This window comes from Thermobia domestica, chromosome 4, assembly GCF_964235325.1.
Source record: "Thermobia domestica chromosome 4, izTheDome1.hap1.1, whole genome shotgun sequence".
In the NCBI taxonomy this organism is placed as follows: domain Eukaryota; kingdom Metazoa; phylum Arthropoda; class Insecta; order Zygentoma; family Lepismatidae; genus Thermobia; species Thermobia domestica.
The window spans coordinates 308230065-308252367 of NC_137457.1; the positions used below are offsets into that span (position 1 = coordinate 308230065).

A 22303-nucleotide genomic window follows, 5' to 3' on the forward strand; every position below is an offset into this window, starting at 1 on the left:
ATCTAGGATTTCCGGCGGGGGTGCACCAGTAACTACCAATACATTTGAATTAAATTTGATTTTTTTTTCAATGCCTTTAGAAATTGCCTTGGAAATGCTCAGTGCCTGATCACAGAAGTCGAACCCACGACTTCTCGAATGCAAAGTCAACGCTTTACCAACTGAGCCACGGCCGATTGGATATCGGGATAATTTTCAGTATATAATTAGCTTGCTGCTTTAGACCAGGAATTTCATTATCCATGGACATTTGCAATACGATGGATACTTATATCGTACAGAATTGTTTTTCTTCAACCTTCAGAAAATAGACTTAAAGAATTGCTTTTGCAAAACTTCGCATCCTTTTTAAGCCCCAAACGGAAACATGACAGGGACAAGAGAGAGTTTAGGAATATATTCCTATTTTTACTCAGGCTCGTATCCACGGGGGGCTAGGATAGGCCGGGACCCCTAAATTTTTACTGGCCCCTAAAATTTTCATGGTAGGCTTGCAAATGAACTATAATATGGTTGGGTCGGGCCCTCCCTAACTTCTACCGCCCCCCCCTAGATTTTTGGGCTGGCAACCGGCCAGTTTTCATTGCTATCTTCTGATATCAGATAGTGTATATTTACAACGAAGGCACGTGCACCATCTAAATCCGGCCCTATGTATAATGTAAAGAGTGATTTTTTTTTTTTTTTTTTAAGCGGAATTGTGATTCCAAGATAATCTATGCACTCTTGTAATAGAATTTTGTGGTGTGTGAATATTTGGAAGCGTGATAGTTCCAAGATAATTTGTAAACTTTTAATGATAATTTGTAAAGAGAGTGACTCTTGGAAGCACGATTATAATTCTAAGATAATTTATAAACTTTTTAAAATATATTTTGTAGAAGGTGTGACATTTTAAGAAGCATGATTGTAATTCGAAGATAATCTGTACACTTTTCTTTATAGTTTGTAAACAATGTAATTTCTTAGAAACGTGATAATTTCAAAACATTGTGTTCATTTCTCTTGATATTTTGTAGAAAGCATAATTATAATTGGACAATAATCTTTGCATATTTTTTTTATATAGCGTAGAGACGGTGATATTTTTGGAAATACGTAGGTCGTTCAATATATGTTTCCCTAAGCTGTTAAACAAAAACAAAAACAACAACAACAAAAATAATGTAAACCATACACACGTGTCAGTGGGTCCTTCCTCACCTCTCTGCATAATTTCCATTGAGATTCAGACGTTTGTCTTACCGTTACATCAATTTGTCCAAATTTCTTTGGAAAAAATCAGGGCCCTGGCTATTTAGCATTCTCCTCACATTCCGGTTCACTTTTTCATCTGTTTCGAAATGTTCACCTTGCAATGTATACTTGAACACTGGAAAAAGATGAAAGTAACTCGGAGCTAAATTGAGGCTATATGGAGAGTGGAGCAACCGTTCCTATTCTAATTCTTCTTCTTTTTTTTCTTCTTTGCGTATTGATTGGGGACGGGTGTTATCGTGAAGAAGAAAAGACCAAGTCATTTACGTCGAATTGCGTTTCCCTGAAGAAGAGTTCAGGTTTGACATAAGCAGCCTGGTTTCCTGTCACCTGGTGATGAACAAGTGAAGCGTAATGTGGGGAGAGGGATGAATAGCCAGAGAAATTATTTTCTCCAAAGGGTTTGGACAAATTGGGGCAACGGTGGAATGCCATAATCTCAATGGGGATTGTGTAGAGGTGACGAAGGACCTTACCTACACATGTATGTGTGTTTTACAAATGTATCTTTAAAAATATTTTTTATAACTTAGAGAAAATTATATATTGAACAACTCACCTATGATTATAACTACAGGACAATTTGTGTAATTATTTTTATTTTCGAAATCATTCTCCTAAAAAATCACACATTCTTATACAAAATATGAAAAAAAGTGCACAGGCTATCCTCGAATTATATATAATTCATATAATTCAATTTGTCTTTGGCAAACATCTCAACTCATCTGTCTTGAAATTCATTTTTTTTTTTTGTTGTTGTTGTTGTTGTTGGAAATATTGTCCTTCCATGATAAGAAAATGAAACGAAATATTTGAGTTTAACGTCCCATGATTATGCCTGTTAGGCTAAGGGAGACGCGATGATTAAAGCAAGTGAATGATGATGAAAGAATCGGTGGAATGAGAAAGTGGGATGAAACGGGAGTAGAACGAGAAAATCCATGAGTACGATATTTCCACCACAAACTTACTTGGCCGGGTATCGAAACCAAGGACCTCACCCATCAGAGGTAATCGCTCTACCACTAAAACACTGTGCCCCCGCTCCGTGATAAGAATAATAAACTCTTGATACTTAAAAAAATGGAAAAAATATTATATTTACTAACGATTAACGAGCTTTCACACTCATTTTAACTCGAAAACAGCTTTCCAGAGAATCATTTGATATACTCTTAGGATAAGATCCTTATGTCCAATGATAAATTAAGTAATAACTTCAAGCATACTGAAATATGTTTATGGGGATTCGGTATTTGACACGGCTCAGTTGTTGAAACGAAGTTACCTATGCTTCCCTTATAGTGGGCTACGCGACAGAAATAAATAAAACTTTTACAGTAACTTTTAAATCTCTTTATGAAATAAGGCTACAATAGAGAGAGAGAGAGAGAGAGAGAGAGAGAGTAGTTAGTGATTTGACCTGGTTTTTACTGTGCCTCAAAGTAGGTCACTGCCTGCTTAGCTCAACCGAACAAACGAGAAACGCTCCAACCAGCTGAGACTCACAAACAGCATCAGAACAGCAAAGTGAAAAGCCATCTGAACGCCGATTCTTAAAAGCTCTCACTAATATCATAAAAGTAGTCTGACAATTTCTTGACAACTGCACAATGTAAGAATCTTTTACACTAAGTCTATTAACCTATAAGTCTAGAGATAAATATTGAAGTCTATTCTTTCAATGAACTTCAAAAGTCCGTTACTGAATTCTCTATGTCTGTGTTTGTGTGTGTGCCTGTTATTTGCGAATTTTTCAATTTTGAGCCCTACATTCGATAGCGCATCAAAAACGATCTCAAAGAAATGATGGAATTTTTCGCGTCACTCTTACCGTTCTTGAGATATTGGTAAAAAAAAAAAAAAAAAAAAAAAAAAAAAAAAAAAAAAAAAAAAAAGTTCCGATTTCGGGAGATTTAAGGAGCCATTTATCTTAGGAACCGTAAGTCACAGAGAGATTACATTGTTGTTGATCAATACCTAAGAGGATGGTGAACATTTTGGTACCAAATAGTAAGCGGTGTCCACTTGCCAACTGGCCACCGTTCCTCAGATATTGGCCAAACAGTTCGAATTTCTGGAGATTTAACACGTTGACCCCCACTATATATTTTAACCTTTCTCATCTGTGCGCCACGGGCAACAATCCGCCACTAATACTTTGTTTTAACCCCATAAATGTATAATTTTCTTTGTGTATGCTTTTGCATACACGCGGCGTGGATATTAAATTTTGACTTCTACGCCTTATGTATGTAATAGCATACACACCTATAGAGGGAACGTGAAAAAGTTAAATATATGTATTTGTGTATGGAAAACCATACACGAGGCGATTCATGAAAGAGCAGTGTGTATTGAAATCCATACACATGGCAGCAAACGTGTTAAAGAACCAAATCATAGAGAGATTATAGTTTGCAATTTTTTCAATTTTTGAGCCCTCCATTTTGAGCATGTGTCTTCGTAAAACAACATATCGTAGAACGTTTTAACAGAACTCTTAAACAATACATGTGGAAAAATGTTAGTACTCAAGGAAATTATAAATGGATAGATATATTACAAGAATTGTTTAATGAATATAATAATAAAGTACATAGACCAGCGTTTCCCAACCGGTGTGCCGCAAGGAAATCGAAACAAAATTATTAATTCTATAGCAACCAAATTGCAAGACATAGGAAAAATGTATATTTTTGTATTTCACATTACTATGAATTTCTACCATGGAAAAAATTTACTGTAATTGTAATATATTATTCCACAACTATTACTGTGTAGCAGACGGTATTTCGACTCGTATACATTTCCACGGTTAGTTGCTATGTTACGCTTCAATTGAGAGTCATACTAACACCGAGAAATGGAAGCACTTGTACGGTATTCGTCAAGTGAACGTTCGTAGAACACTCTTTCGCACGTGAATGACAGAACAACACTTTGTTCAACAGCTGTGTTTTGACTTGCAAGCTGTGTGATTGTAATAATATGCGCCGGTTTTGGTTAAAACAGCAAAGTTAAAAGTACAAGACATTTGTTTGTTGATTCGTTATTTAGCGATCTTCGTTCTTAGTGAAAGGTTGGATACAGTTTTCGAAAAAGAAAGCGTATTTTTAAAAATCTGAGTCCTATATTTCATTGAATTGTTTTCTATTTTAAAATTAGGATAAAAATTAAGTATAATGAATTAGCATAGGGGAAAACCAATGATCGAGCTTTCATCTCTGTGAGAAGGAGATCAGTAATCACAGAAAAATTACCATGGTATTTTATATTTGCAAATAATAATAATAATAATAATAATAATAATAATAATATCTATGAGTGTGCCACGAGATTTCAAGTTACACCCGTAGTGTGCCGGAAGTTGAAAAAGGTTGGGAAACGCTGACATAGATCAATTGGTATAAAGCCTGTAGAAGTTAATTAGAAAAAAAAAAATAATTCTTTTTAAGTTCTTTCCGACAAAGCTCTTGGAGCACTCTCAACTGTTCTTTTTGAAATAATGTTCTCGTACTGGTATTCGAATCCGGGACCACATGTACTAAAAAAGTGCGCGCTGTAAGAGCTAACAAGCGAGAAGGGTGGCAAATATATTTCCGTAAAAAGTTTAAGTGTCTTCATCCCGGCGAAATTAAAATACCGCTAATTTTACAGTAATTGTGCGATATCTTCAAATAGATAAAAGATAATTGAAACGTGGAACAAGAGCGCCCTAGACAATATGATTTTGCGTGAGGTACCGTTATCACAAGTCACCTAGTGGCTTTCCGTTTTCAGCTGTTTAGAAACGCGAAAATAAATGCCGATTTTCAAGATGGCTCGACATTGAAAGCAGATAAATGAGTCGTGATAACGGTTTCTCATGTAAAATAATATTGCCTAGGGCGCTCTTGTTCCACATTTCGATTATCTTTTATCTATTTGAAGATATCACATAATTACTGTAAAATTAGCGGTATTTTAATTTCGCCGGGATGAAGACTCTTAATTAGAAAAAAATAATTCTTTTTAAGTTCGTTCCGGCAAAGCTCTTGGAGCACTCTCAACTGTTCTTTTTGAAATAATGTTCTCGTACTGGTATTCGAATCCGGGACCACATGTACTAAAAAGTGCGCGCTGTAAGAGCTAACAAGCGAGAAGGGTGGCAAAATACATTTCCGTAGAAAGTTTAACATTAAAAACCATGCCTGTCAGTTTAAACGCATCAATCATATTTCATAAATACCAATTTACACGTTCTTTTAAGAAGAATGTTTACTCTTTTAATCAGTTAAGTAAAATATCCCCCTAATGTGTCGTAAAAAAAAAAAAAAAAAAAAGCTCCGCTATACAACCCCTACCACGCACCACTTCTCAAATATTTATTTTCCCCATTCACGACTTATCCGTCCATAACTCTTTATCCTCTACTTTGGTGTCTTCTCTTTCCCCGCACAAGTTTTCTTTTTGCAAACAGCTCCATAACGAGGTATCTTTTAAAAGAACGGTACATAAATTCTTTTTCTCAGAAGGAAATAAAAAAAAAAAATAAGTGTTGCAAGAAGCACTGTTATATAGAGACATTATTAATATCTAGGTCACCCACATCCGTGCTTTTGAGAGACTCTGGGCTCAAAAACGCTTGTTACTTACTCTTCAGGGCATGTTGTAGGCTAAGCATACATTATGGGAAAAGAAGTGTCATAATGGAACCACACAAAACACTAATAGCAAAGGATTCTTATTTTAGCTATTTCCACCCTTTTTTTTTTCTTTTTCTTACTTATTATTATTGTACGCATGCTTGAAGAACGGACAACAATCTAATACGTTATTCAGCAATAACAATGGGGATAAAAAAGAAATACTAACAGGAAGAAGAATTATAAGGACAGCATCACGAAAGGAATCTGAAGAATGTGCTTAATGATCTGTATTTCTGTTCTTGCATTGTTCGTTCGACATTAAAGCCTTTTTCTTTTTCATTTTATATTACTTACAGCTTTCTTTAATGACAGCTTAAATTCTCCGTAACATGCAGATCATTTGCGAAGCAACAAAAAACCTTTATTTACATCATTGTTAATAATTTTGGTGATCTTTGTAACGAAATACTTAAAAAAAATTGAGAATTAACTTTAAGCAGTGGCAGATCTAACCCGGGTCCGGGGGCCTAGGTCTCCTTCACTTGTTTGAGTGATAAAAATTTAAGCTAATATTTATATACAGGGTGGCCCAAAAGTACGTATACAGTATCGTACTGATCAGCTCATTGCATTTTATATCATTCCTTATTGTTATCCATCAGGTAGACTTAGTTTCTTGATTATTTGTTCTTAATCCATTTTAGTGGACCACGGGGGTCTGGGGGGCACCGGGCCCCCTAAATTTTTGTTGGTCCACTAAAATTTTCACGGTAGGCTTTCAAATGAACTATAATATGGTGATGAGGTTGGATTGGGCCCCCTAACTTCTACGGGCCCTCTCCATTTTTAGGCTGGTTACCGGCCTGCTCCGGGGCCTCCTTCAGTCGCTATAGGAAACCAAAATTTCACTATATGACAACGTCGCTTATTAACTGGGAACCACTAGCATTGCTCCTCGAATATATCAAGCAGTACCAATTGTTTTGTTAATAAACGGTGCTAGGCGTCAACGTCTATTAATTAACTGCCATCTGCAAAGAATCGATGTAACTATTTGATAGATTGGGAGATCATCTCTGATGTTCTTTATCTGCGACGTTGCCACACAGTGAAATTCGCGTCTTCAGACAAGGACCCAGAAGGTGTACAATATTTTTTGTAGAATAATGATCTGTACTCCGTGGCCGACACTTTTAAAAACTCGATATATATACTGTATATATATCTATATGAGAACAAGAAGAAAGGCCAATAAACTCTTTCCCTTATGATACTTTAAAAATTTTTACTCAGAAAACATCTGATAGAGAAATACATAACTAAATCAAAAGAGTTAAAAAGTCTGAAATAAATTACATTGTACACCTTGGACATGTTTTATTTACGTGGATATTTGTATTCCTATATACGTACGTATAAAGAAAGAAGTCCTGGTTGATTGACCAGCGATCAGGCAAAACCGCTTAAGCTAGAAACTTGAAATTTGGACAGGGCACAGGATCTGGCCAGTAAAGGTAACACTAAAAAAGGATTTTTGCAAATTCGATGAGGAAAGGGGGGGGGCGTAAATAGGGGTGATAATTATTATAGTAAATTGTTCAAATATGCAGGGTATCCCATTTAAAATAATAAAACGCGCGTTTCGCCGCTTTATATAGTCTTTTACAGGGGGCGGATCGCCCCCCAGAAGGGGATACTTTCTTATTTTATATATATATATATAAATAAAACCCATCCCAAAGTTAGGAGCCCTTAATACTAGCAGTATGACAACCCCCCCCAGAAGTCGGTCCTGGATCCGCCCCTGATCTTCTAGAAGGGAAGAAAAAGGTTGGAATTACAACTGTTATAACAGGATCGTATGTCGAAATTCTTTGAAACTAGAGACATGAAATCAGGTATGTGGATTTTTTATTTAAAATAATTAAAGGCGTGTTTAAGCGTTCGTTTTTATATTTTCCTTACCAGGGAAGAAAAATGGCGGCGGATGTTCACTAACATGCATCCCTAAACGACGAACTCTACGTGAAAGGTGCAAAAGCGAGAACCCAAAACGTTACTCGCTGTAAAACGTGGAGACCAGGGGTAAAAGTGGATCTGTAAAAGTAGGGGGACGGTAGGTAGTGGCATGACGTCAGGCCGTTCCCCTGCCTATCTTTCCCCATTGTATACTTTTAGAAACTGGCGTTACACAGTATATATTTTTTGGAGGTGGGGGGACGACGTCACCCTACGTTCCCCCGCACTTTTAACGGGTCTAGGTCAAAACCCCCACACTCAAGAAATGTCAAAACACCCACACAAACGGTCATAACCCCCACACAAATGGACAAATCTCCCAAACGCACGAACGGTCAAAACCCCCACAGCCCAAACCCCCACACTCAAGAATGTCAAAACGCCCACACAATCGGTCATAAACCCCACACAAATGGACAAATCTCCCAAATGCACGAGCGGTCAAAACCCCCACAGCCAAAACCCCCACACAATCGGTCATAACCCCCACACAAATGGACAAAACAGCCACACATAGCAACGGTCATAATCCCCACATAAATGGACAAAACTCCCACAAAATCGGACAAATCCCCCACACTCTGAAATGATCGTCATTTCACGTCTTTGTTGCGGCTCTTTATGACGCCCAAGAAGAATAGTTGCAACATCAGTTTAAGTGGAATAAAAAATGTTATTAAAAAGTACAAGGGCAATACATGAGTATGGGGGTTTTGTCAATTTGTGTGGCAGTTGTGACTATTTCTGCATGTGGGAGTTTTGTCCATTTGTGTGGGGTTTTTGTCCATTTATGTGGGGATTGTGACCGTTGCTATGTGTGGCTGTTTTGTCCATTTGTGTGGGAGTTATGACCGTTGGAGGTTATGACCGACTACTAGTGTGGGGGTTATGACCGTCCGTGTATTTGGGATATTTGTCCATTTGTGTGGGGGTTATGACCGTTTGTGTGGGCGTTTTGACATTTCTTGAGTGTGGGGGTTTTGGCTGTGGGGGTTTTGACCGGTTCCCCTTTTAACCTGGTGGAGACTATTTCCTAGTCATTCAGTAATTATTTTGCACATTACAAGGAGTTTTATTCTACTTGTCCCTTAACAGTTCGAAATATTTTGTGAGTGTAATTTAGTTAACTGCAGCTTAAATTACCCTAATTTTGCATTAGTTAATGAAAAAATGAAATGAAATATTCAATTTAACGTCCCACGATTATTTCTTTAGGTTATGGGAGACTATGATTAACTGACAAACAAACAATAATACAAAATTTACCATTTTTCTTTTGCTTGTTTTTCATAAGTGAAAGGAGATAATGAAATGCAACCTATCGCAATCATAGATAATGTTATTCTACAACAGAAAATATGAACCTGAAGAATTTTCATTCTTGCCATCCATAGAAATGAAATGAAATTTTTGAGTTTTACGTCCCACGATTATGCCGGTTAGGCTAAAGGAGACGGTGATGATGAGAAATGAATGAAGTGGTGGAATGAAGAAAGTGGGAGGAAACGAGAGAACACCGAGAAAACCCACGAGCACGGTGTTTGTCCACCACAAAGTTCACTTGACGGTTTTCACTGGGATCGAACCTGGGACCCCAAGTACCAGAAGTAAACGCTCTACCACTGAGCCACCGCGCCCCCTTGCCATTTATAGAAAATAGGATGCTGCCAAAATAACATTTTCCCCAAAATCTAAGTTAAGGCAGCGACTAGAGAAACGAACTCAACTACATTTGATTATGTATCATGTTGTCTTGGTATCCTTTGAACTACTTTTTTTAAATAATAGTTGTATTTAGTTTGTAATAAACAAAATAATTTTAACCCACAGTTAATAAAATTAAATAATAATGTTATTTAAAAAGTAGTTCACAGGATACCAAAACATGATACATAATCAACTGCAGTTGAGTTCGTTCCTCTAGTCACTGCCTTAGCATAGATTTTGGGGAAAATTTTATTCTGGCAATGCTGTAATTTCTATGGATGACACGAGCTCCTCCGTAGCATACGCGCCTGTGACGCGGGAGACCCGGGTTTGATTCCTGGTAGAGCTCATGTGGTTCGAATTCCACGTTAATCAGTAGGCACACGTCTCATATAGCCTCGCTGCTGAAAAGAGACTTACACTCACAATCAATCTATGGATGGCAACACTAAAAATTATTCAGGTTCACATTTTCTGTTGTAGAATAACATTATGTACGATTACGGTAAGTTAAATTTCATTATCTCCTTATGAAAAACAAGCAAAATAAAAATGGTAAGTTTTGTATTATTTTTAGTATATCAGGCTCTTAAGACAAGTGAATGATGATAGTGGGAGGAAACGGGAGATCTCAGAGAAAACCCACGAACACGATGTCGTCCACCGCGAAGTTACTTGTTCGAGGATGGAACCAGCGACCTCACACACCAGATGGAAGCACTTTACCACTGAGCCACCTGCCCTTGCATCATTTAAGATCTGCTTAGTACAGGAAATAATAATAATAATAATAATAATAATAATAATAATAATAACCAAACCTGCTAGTTACGAAACATATTTTCACCTATATATATCTAACGAATATCGAAACGCACCTAAACCATCAGTCCAGTTCAACATGAATCTTTGCTTAGCGTAAACATACAAACACGATATATATCATCGAATCATTATGACCACACACAACCAACTAACATGGCTTATTATCTTATTCTACACTCAACAAATTCGACCTCTTTCCCCTCTCTCTCTTTCAGAGAATTGAAACGGTCGGACGGACGAGTCGCAGACAGGAAAGACGGAAAGCCAGAAGGGTCAGTGACACAGGAACCCATTTTTATCCACTGCAACGAAAACCACACGGAATACTTTCAAGTGTCAAAGAGGGAATTACTTTCGACGTACGTATATGCAGTCAATTCTTTCTTTCACAAAATCCGGAAGCTATGGGCCAAGCCAGATTGTGATGCTTTTAAAGGAATTATTGATGATTGGTGATAACTAAACCAATACCTAATACTTGGCTGTCCAGACCAGACTACACTACATCTTAATTTAAGCAATTCCCTAATAACCAAATGTTATGCCCCCACAAAGAACGAAATAAGGACCATTCTCTCTAATTTTGCTAGAATTTCTTCATAAATACTGAGCTTTCTCGCTGATTGCTTCGATTAGAGTTTAGCGTCCATTTCAGCAGCAAGGCTTCATAAAACGTAGTCCTATAGTTTAATGCAGAATCTGAACTACCGTAATCCCTTTAAAATTAGAGCCCTCTTACTGGGAATCGAACCCGAGACCCCGTCTCCATGTAAGTATATATTTTCGTGCATAGTCCTGGGGTGGTTGGACCTAGTGTTTTTTTTGTTTTTTTTTTACAACATCAAGGCTATATGCAATGTGCACTAAGAGCTTAACGTGGAATCCAAATCACCATAATATGTTCAGAGAACTATCAGATCATGAAGTTGGCAATAAAGTTCCCACCCACGCATGGATGTTTTTCTAACTGTGCTTTTTATACTAATTAGATAATGCTAAATTCAACAGAACTACTTTTAAACATATACATCCGTTGGCTCCCGATAAAAATTTCCTCAAATTTGGGATATAATTAAATATAAATAATCCAACTTTGAGGGTATTTCTCTCGTGATGCAATGGACGGATATGTTTTAAAAATAGTTTATTTCGATTCAGTGTTCTAAACTTTTTATAAGAAAGAAGTGAAATCTTTCAGATTTACGGTCCCTCAATTATACCATGTAGGCTAAAGGAGTTGATTTGGAGTTTAACGCCCCTTTCAGGAGCGAGGCTATATGAGACGGGACCTACAGATTAACGTGGAATCCGAACCACATGAGCTCCCGCCGGAAATCGAACCCGGGTCTCCCATGCCAAAGGCGCGTACGCTAACCGCTTAGCCACGAAGGAGCTCGTGTAGGCTAAAGGAAGTGGTGGGTGGTGATAATGAATGAAATGATGGACTGAAGAAAGTGGAAGGAAACGGAAGAATCCACGTACTTTGTACACGGTGTTTGCCCACAACAAGGTCCACCTGGCGCGAACTGGGATCGAGTCAGGGACCCCACGCACCAAAGTTGAACGATCTACCACTGTACTACCGTGGCACCCTTGAAGTTATTATGAAAGGAACAATTAAAAATTTATCCGTCCTCAACTTAAAATACAAAAAGCAATTAAAACACCTGTCCTCAACTTAGTATAAAAAGAACAATTAAAAAATTATCCATACTCAATTTAGTATAAAAAGAATAATTTAAAAATGTATCTGTCCTCAACTTGCTATAAAAAAAAATGAAATTTATCCATCCTCAACATAGCATAAAAAGAGTGATTAAAAATTTATCCGTCAACTTAGTATAAAAAGAGCGTTTAAAAATGTATCCGTCCTCAAGTTAGTATAAAAAGCATAATTAGAAATTTATCCAAGCGTGGACATTCTACCAATACCATAGCGCTGGTTCCATCAAGATTCTCCCAACCGGAATCGAACCCGAGGATCTGTGTACCAAAGGCGCGCGAGCGCGCTAGTCACTAGATCAGCTGTGAAAGTGTAGGTAACTCTTATACTATGCAGCTTATATGTGTACTCACCCTAAGTTTCATGAAAGAACTGCGTGTAAGACCATATACACACATGCATTACAAAGAGAGAATACACGTAATTATTCTCGCAACACTGACTACATATGCCTACACAAAACAAACATCCTCCGAGTGGATTGTCTTACTCCTCTTGGTATTTCCATTTACCTGGCTTCTACAGTCTGCAGTTTCGAGTGCATCACGTGAGCAGCAGAGGTGGAAAGATAATCGCGTCGCTTCGCCTGTTGCACTGACTACAAAATGGTCTTGGAATATAGTTAGCACATTTTATGTAATTGAACCATACGGCTCAACTGCGGTAGGCTATCTCCGCACCATTGTGGTAAATGACTCCTTCTGTTGGAGCAGCAAAATGCCTGGTGCTAGAGCAAAGTTCAGTCCCCTACTGTTCTAGGTAGGCAGCAGCTTTTTGAATACAACAGTTCGAAATTTACATACCTACATTGAAAAAGATCTGAAGCTACACCTCAGAGTACTTTTCTCAAACTTTTATTTTAAATGGAAACCATTTTTATCAATCAAACTGTTCTACAGACCACCCTACTGTTGCTTCCTTCAAAAGTAAATGCATCATTTTGTTTTGAGCATACCAGTATACTTATCTTACAATAAAAATAAATAAATAAATAATCGCCTTAATATTATAGTCATTAACAGAAGAGAATGCACATTAATTTTTCAATCACTGAAATCTATAAGAATATTACGATATACACGTTGTTTCAAAACAACATCGACGACGTTTGGGAACCGATTCCTCACACCAAGATAAGACAAAAAGTATAGACCAATCTGCGTACACAAATGTTTTGTTTCGAAGTTATAGGCTGCCGAAAACATGAAAAAATGAACTTTAAAAGGTCCATAGCTCCAAGACTATGGGACCTACCGTAGTCGGGTCAAGACCACTTAGAAACTAGTTTGTGCCGTATGCAAATATCCAAGTTTCAGAATCCCATGGCACTTCCGCAATAATCTTTATAGAGGTAGTTGGCGAGTACTTCAAGTTATATGCCCGTAGCCAAACCCCTCTATAAAAATTGTTGCGTGAGTACCTTAGAATTCTGAAACAAGTACAGTATTCTTCATTTTTCAGCTGCCTATAATTCCGGAACGAAGCATTTGTGCACCCAGGTTGGTCTATTGTTTTTGTCTTATCTTGATGTCAGGAATCACCTCCCAAACGTTACCGGCGATGTTTTGAAACACTCTGTATATGGGTCTACCAGACAGTTCTAGGTGCAGTTTAACAACACTAAATTCTATTCCCCTCCACATATTATTATTAATGTCTGAATTAATAACATAGGCTATTTTATGTATTTTTATTGTATAAATACTAAATGGTAGAAAATGGTATTGGCTTCTTTTCCTACATCTCTTACAGGATCAGTGGCATCTCTTACAGGATGTTTGTCGATAAAGTTCATTTGCGTCACTGTATACTGTATGGGTTCCAACAGCCGAATAATGTAACGGAATCCATTGTGCATTCTGGAACGGTTTGCGTCAACCCAATGCAAAATCTGCGTTTTTAATTTGTGATAACAGGGATAGTAGTTATAATTGATTTATGCATAAATTTGCGTTGCGTTACAATCCCCCTTCCCTCCTTGAAGAATGGTATGTATTCACGTCTTTAATTAAATCTGTGCGTGTGTGCTGTGTTTGGAGAGCGACTAATATCTGACAGTACCTGCAAAAGATAGTTCAAGACACTCGAGAAGGAAGACCTAAAAAAATATATATATATATTCGAGAAGGCCACATGAGACACGAACCTACAGCTTAACATAGGATCCGAACCACATGAGCTCTTTCCGAGAATTGAACCCGTGTCCCATGCCTATAGAACAATAATGCTAGTTGTTGTTGCAGCAGTATTATGGTGGTGGTAGTAGCAGCAGTACTACTACTACTAATAATAATAATTTCGACTGGTTGATTTATTAGATTTTTTCCGTTCCTTTGCAACGCCAGAGCTACCTGACACGTGACTTACTGTTCAACGAGGGATCCAAACCACCACGTCCAACATGTTTGGATTTGAGGCAAATATCCAAGCCAACCAGTTGGCTACAAAAATTAATAATAATAATAATAATAATAATAATAATAATAATAATAATAATAATAATAATAATAATAATAATAATAATACAGCGGACAATGAGTCAACATAAACCTAAACTCAACTTTTTTTTTTTTTAGCAAAGTGCTACATAAACTTGGTGAAAGTTGTCTGTTCAGAACTGGCAACACTGCGTCGCCATCGTCGTCCATTTTCTCCGTCTACCCACCTCGCCTACCTCTAAACTCACCGCATGAAGTTTTTTCTCCTTTCATTAGTATTATTACTATCAATAGTTGTAGTAGTATTTGGAATGTTGCTGGAAATAGTTCTCTGTTCTCCATAAATATCTTGAAGAAAGAAAACTTTCACCATCATTGGTCGATCGTACCATATGTATAGTGCATACATGACAACAAACGTATTCTGCAGAAGCCACATTTTTAACTTAAACATGCAGCAATTTAAAACATATTATTACGAGTTCTTCAAATAAAGTTACAATCTCCGTCTCCCTTAGCCTAAAGGAACATTAAATTGAAGTATTTTATTTTCAATAAGTCCACAGTGACTTGGCTGTGTGGTTAGTGTATGAGCCTTTAGCGTGGGATACACGGGTTTGATTCCCGGAGAAAGTTAATCTGCTTCGGATCCAACGTTAAACTGCAGCTCAAAGTCGTATATAGCCTTCCTCCTGCAAGAAAAGCTATAGTGAAGGCGAACCAAGTAAATCTGCAGTGGCTAACATCCACGATTGCATTACACATACATATATATATACAGACGCGGATCCAGGATATGCTCAAGGGAGGTACTAAACCATAGTTTGCTGCTTTATTCAGGGTAAAGTAGGATTGAAGACCATTTTATGCACTGTATACCTGAGCGACAAGGGGGGGCGGCTATAGCCTCCCTTGGATCCGCGCCTATATATATAATGAAAAATGTGTTATAATGTAATAAATCGAACACGCCTCTCTCTCACACACACACACAGAGCACCAAACAGCGCCTACAGAAGTCCTTTCGTCCGAAAACCTCGGTGCGCTGTATCGCCAAATGTTACGGCTCTGTTGTGATAGCACGCTGATCAATTCCATTTAGTACGGACTACGGCCTTACGTAATCTGTTCTCACAATGGGTCATCTAAGAAGTTAATTTTGATTGGATTAGACTTTCAGTTCAGCATCCCCTTCAGCAGTGAGGCTATATGAGGTGTGGACCTACAGCTTAATGTATAATCCGAAGCACATGAGCTGCCGCCGAGAATCGAACCTGCGTATCTCACGCCAAAGGCGCGTACGCTAACTAGTTACTCACGAGGGAGCTCTAGGAGTTAAGGGGATCATGAACAAAGATAACATATCATCAATCACTGAAGGGGAGTCAGGAAGGACTGACCCTCCCCCTGAGTTATTATAATCAACAGTATAATAAAATAGTAACGAAAATTGTGAAATTCTATTTACATCGGAGAGGCTCTCAAGTCCGCAAACCTTGAAATAATGCTGCTGAATCAATGAAGCACGTAATTTTAAATGTAATAATAATCACAAAGACATTGTGAAATAGAGTGCACTAATATATTGTGGCCGATAAAAGCATTAACGAAAGAGGTACGTCTATGATTGCCTACGTAATAGGATTGAACATGCAAAATAAATGGTTCATTCATTCTCCCAGCTAATGCTTTTCTATCTTCACTCCTTTCCTTCTGTTACTGCGCAATATTCCCAATGACGTTGAGTGCAGTCAATGAACTTGGGGAGATGATGACCGACAACTTCTTATCCTAACACTGGAAATGTAATCTAAAGTGCTTTGCAGGCACTTTCTATGTGTATTGTGTGTTTTCAACGTGTTTCTCACATGGCATTGCATACAGAAGTGAAATAAGGATAAATTATAGAAATTTATTAGTGGGTGTATTCACTAGCGACACACTACTGTACAGTGGCTTAGCGTCAGAACGTTCAACTCTGGCGCAAAGGGATCCTGGATCAATCCCAGACTATACGATTTTGTGGAGGATAACATCGTTCGTGTCCGTGTCCTTTATCCTGATTCTCCCGCATCCTGATTCCACCAATTCCTTGATAATCCATTCTTAATAAGGGGCCGGCGGTAGAGCGTTCACCTCTGGTGTATGGAATCCTTGGTTCGATCCCAGCTCGCGCCAGGTGAGATATGTGGTTGACAAACACTGTGTGCGTAAGTTACCCGGGATTCTCCCGTTTCCTCCCACTTTCTTCATTAATCACCCCCTCCTTTAGCCTAGCCGGCATAATCGTGGGACGTAAAACATAAAAATAATTTATCCATTTTCAATAACCATTTGTCTCCATCAGTCTATTGGTCAACATCATGGAACGTTATTAAAAAAAAAAATAGAAAAGAAAATAAACTTGTGCTAGGCTAAACAGCATTGAAAATCATTCAAAAGGACGCTCTGGTAGTTATCGCTCCCTCCCCACATTATTTAAAAAAAAAAAATTGACCAATTTTTTTTTGATTATCTTTTGATCAACCATATCCAGCGCGTGATCGACTTTACTAACAGAAATCTATATAGTATTTTTAGTGGAGGCTGGCGTGTAGATACCGCCTCTCTCCTTATGCCAGATTCTAAATTTCTTGATATAAATCCTTCGATCACCGTCTGATTAGATTTGATCAATTATCTTTAGCGTTTGATTGTCTTTACTAACAAAAATATCGACTGTTTTAGTACCGAGGCTTTAGTGTACTTGGCCCCCATCCCCCTTTAAGCCAGATTCGAAATTTCTCGTTCCCAATTGATCAGAGCTCCTTCGTGACTAAGCGGTTAGCGTGCGCCCCTTTAGGGCGGGAGACCCGGCTTCGATTCCTGGCAGGAACTCATGTGGTTCGGATTTCACATAAATCAGTAAGTAGGTCCCGTCTCATATAGCCTCGCTGCTGAAAAGAACGTTAAACTCAAAATGAACTCAACTCAACCCAATCGTTCGATCGAATTTGATGAAATCTTGCAAATGATTGATCAAATCTGATTTAATGATTGAGACCGAGCAATTTCGAATACGACGTAACAAAGAGGGGGGGGGGGGGTCGTAAGTTTTAATTTCTCCTCCGCTACACACTACCTACTAAAAAAAAAAATGTTGACCATACGTATCTGTGGAAAAAAATATAAAGTTACGTATTTGTGAAAAGGCTTATGAATACGTAACTTTTTTTTTTTTTTTTTTCAATAATGCAACTACCTTTCCCTTTTTGATTTACAAGTACAATATATAAGCATGTATTGAAGAACACGTAACGCACCTTTTTATAGGTCAGCGAAGCAAAGGATTCGCTGCTGTGCAGTTGTAAGAAAACTAAAGGACACAACTCAGTTGTCACACCACGTATCCACGTGCCCTACTTCAAAATCAACTCACAAGCGGAGATAGATATAACAATAGAACAATTGCGGCGTCTTCCATATTATATCCCACGTTAAAAAAACACCCAGCGCAGTCAGTACTCTCGTAGCTGTTTTGACGCACCTGATGAAACGCGCTCATGGAAGGAAAAGTAAAAAGCGTGCCAGCACAGCGCAGCGCAGCGCAGCATTGCAATCAAGAAAGCTCAGGTGGAAAAACGAAATTTTAAGCACGATTTTGAATCATCACTATAATAACACCGATCTTTATTTATTTCAAATTAATAAAGGGACTAACTCAGTCTTTCTGTGTGAGTGGCCCCGCAAAACTCTTCAATCCTAAATGCAGATCACAGTTTAGTATACACGTACAAACAAACAAAAAATACTGTTATAAACATAATAGTAGGCTATATGAGCATATGCCATTATTATAAGAAAACAAGAACGAATATTACTATTATACCAACGTATATTTTTCATATACAGTACACATATACTGTATATCGGGTGTTGTATAAATGGCGCCCACGGATAAGAGGACACTATTATTCAGGTCAAAATAAAGCGATAATGCAGAGTTTTTCCCAACCGGTGTGCCGCGAATGAAACGCTGGTGTGCCGCGAGGAAATCGAAACAAAATTATTAGTTCCATAGCAACCAAATTGCAAGACATAGGAAAAAAATGTATATTTTTGTATTTCACATTACTATGAATTTCTACCATGGAAAAAATTACTGTAATTGTAATATATTATTCTACATCTATTGCTGTGTAGCAGACAGTATTTCGGCTCGTACACATTTCCACGGTTAGCTACTATGTTACGCTTCAACTGAGAGTCATACTAACACCGAGAAATGGAAGCCCTTGTACGGTACGCGTCAAGTGAACGTTCGTAGAACACTCATTCGCACGTGAATGACATAACAACACTTTGTTCAACAGCTGTGTTTTGACTTCGACGCATCGCAAGCTGTGTGTTTGTAATAATATGCGCTGGTTTTGGTTAAAACAGCAAAGTTAAAAGTACAAGACATTTGTTTGTTCGTTCGTTATTTAGTGATTTTTGTTCTTAGTGAAAGGTTGGATACAGTTTTCGAAAAAGAAAGCATATTTTTAAAAATCTGAGTCCTATATTTGATTGCAATTATTTTCTATTTTAAAATTAGAATAAAAAAAAATAAGCATAATGAACTAGCATAAGGAAAAACCAGTGATCGAGCTTTCATCTCTGTGAGAAGATGATTAATAATCACAGAAAAAAATGACCATGGTATTTTATATTTTCAAATAATAATAATAATATATGTGTGTGTGGCGCGAGAATTCAAGTTACACCTGTAGTGTGCCCCATGTTGAAAAAGGTTGGGAAACGCTGCGATAATGGTATAACCAGTAGTATAGTTAAACGTTAAAGTTTAACAGTTAATAATTTTGGGCTATATTTTATTAACCATATTATACATATTGTCTTGCTACGTATCAGATTGAAAAATGTGATTGGTACTTTCTTCAATTTAACTTTACTAGGTGGCGTCCAGAATCATTTTTTTTTTTAGGTTTACAAAGAAAATAATTTTTCTCGAAAACTACGCATGGGAATCTACATTCAGCCAGCCATGTCATTCTGTTCAGCTTAATGAAATTATCAATTGTTGTTTAACCCTTTTAAATTATGGCTTTTTTTTTAAAGGTAAATTATAGACTTTTAGTCAAGCAGCTACAGCATCATCCCTATTTATCCTAGGATCATGGTTCGTACCTCATCTCTTCAGATTAGAACAGCCTTTCACATTGTACCATTCACATTTCCCTATCATGGCCCTGAGACGGGAAATTTTGAGGGAAATCGGGATTTTCCTGATTTTTTTATTATTTTGATTCCCCGGGTTAACGCAGATGTCAAAATCAACTGAAAAATACTAAGGGGTGTACTAAATTTTAATATTCTATCTTGAATAGTAAGAGCGCGAAAAATATTTACCAATGAGTTAAGAATATCCCCACAACGTCTCAGATGGCCCGGATATAATATGAGAATTTCCTGAGATATCCCTGTTTATCCTAGGATCATGTTTCGTACATCATTCTCTTCAGAACAGAACAGACTTTGAAAAGGTACCATTCACATGTCTCCATCATGTATTTGAGGCGGGAAAATGATGAGAAAAGACATTTTGTTAAAAAAATATCCCTTGTTTACCTTTTCGCCCTCCGGACTCCCCAGTTTTAACACAGAGATCTGAAAAAATATTAAAAACACTAAGGGATGCATTGAATGTGTGTGCAAAAGTAAGTCCGCCAAAAAATCATGAAGATGACGTCATCACATCTTATGTCTGGAAGTGGAAAGGCGTGAAAACATATGTAACGTGTTCTATAATACCTCCAGGCTTGAAAAAACAAACAAAAAAAGGAAGTAAAAGGCTTTATTGGTACTTTTTTTTTCTTAAAAAAATCGAGTAGTGAAGATTCTACCCTATCACCTAAAAATAGAAGATATAAATTAAAAGGGTAGAATCTCGTCTTTGGACTGTTTTTTCGTTAACTCCTAATATTAATAATACAAAAATCGTGTTCGCGGGCCGCCATTTGGCCAGTACTTCCACATAACTAGTCAGGACGTATATTTGTACATTGTAATTTCAAGGAGATTATCTTGAAGTATTTGCTTGTGTGTGTGACGCGTCAGATTAAGAAGCGCTTATCTAGTGGAAATGTTTGAATAATTTCCTGTCGCGACAAGGAGAGAGAGAGAGAGAGAGAGAGAGAGATGTGAAATGGATAAAAAGGAAGGAAGGTCGCCGTCGTCATAGCTTTGTGAGCTTTGTGTCGTAATGGCTGACAAAAGAAAAGAAAAAGAAACAAGTTGTCGTCTTTATTGAAAAACAATCGCAAAACTGTAGTCATAATGGATTTATCAACGTTAATTCAACGTAATCTCATTCGGGAGTACCTGCTTGATTATTAAAGATTCCGATTCGGTATCGGAGAATAAATAGCTCGTCATTCTGTGTATCGATCAGTTGGCGAAGTAGTCTGTAGCTGTTCCATTTTCTCTTTTATTTCTTGCTGAGTTAAAGAACTCGCTTGTTTCCTTTTCATTTCCAGATATTTCGCTTATACCTGTTCCTCGTTTTTTCTTCTTTTTTTTCTGTTTCACTCCGTGTGTTAATGTATCAACGCACAGGCAGTATGTACGCATAAATTTATCAACGAAAGAGAACGTTTGCCAACGACCCCGGGCGCCGAAGTAAGGGGGCGAAAAATTCGGGAAGAAAAAAAATAAAAAATAAAATGGAAGGGAAAAATAATAAAAAGTGCTCAACGTGAAGGAAAAGCAGAGTTTATTTTTGGAAATTTTGTTACGCTTCGCTCCAACCATGGAGGCGCTTTGCGGCTGACCTGTCGACCTCACTCATCTGTACGGGGGCGCCGTCGTATATTCTCGCCCAGGGCGCTGATTTTTTACTGACGGCACTGTCTATATACAGAATTCTTATAAATGATCAATTAGATTTAAAAGGCTGTATGCTAACTTCTGTATTTAGAAACACATCAGAGAAGATAACGATTTATATCGAAAAAAGGCAGCCACGAATTTTCTGCAGGGTTGTCCAAACACAACAAGAGGAACAACGTTACGTCAGACCAATTTTCTTCATACGTTGATTTCTCCTGTTGTGTCTGGACAACCCTGCAGAAAAAATTGTGGCTGCCCTTTTTCGATATAAATTGTTATCTTCACTAACGGATTTCTAAATACAGAAGTTAGCGCAAATCTCTCTTCAGCATTAGTGGGGACAAGTTTGTGAAGTTGAAAAACAATCCTGTGGAGGATCAGGGAGCAGAGTTGTCTACAACATTGGGAGGCGGGCAGGATTGATGCTTATTCTGGAGGTACATCAATTTTATCTCTCTTTTCTTTGTGGCAATCGGACACAAATCATCACATTTTATTCCTAAAAAAAAACACATTCAAATCGGATAATTTGGGGGGAGCCGTACCCTCAGTTCCAAGATTGGAGGGGACATGTACCCCTCATCCCCCTCCGGGATTTGCGCCAGTGGTTAGCGTCACACATTAGTCAAGGTCTTAATACAACGTTAAAAACCACTCTGCATAGGATCCATTCTGATTACTGTATCGACTGGGTAATTCCTCATGCTGGAATTTTTATTGACTCACAAATGTTTCTGTTCGCTTATTTTCATACACCATTCGGATACCGTAGCAATTATTTTTGTGAGAAAATGAGATAAAAACTACCAAACAAACAGCTACTTTTCTTT

At 37.7% G+C, this 22303-nt stretch overlaps 1 protein-coding gene across 1 annotated transcript in view; it reads right to left on the reverse strand.

Moving 5' to 3' along the window:
* The window catches only part of LOC145684282 (uncharacterized), a 494924-nt gene that overhangs the window by 454327 nt on the left and 18294 nt on the right, over positions 1 to 22303 (reverse strand). The window lies entirely within an intron of this gene.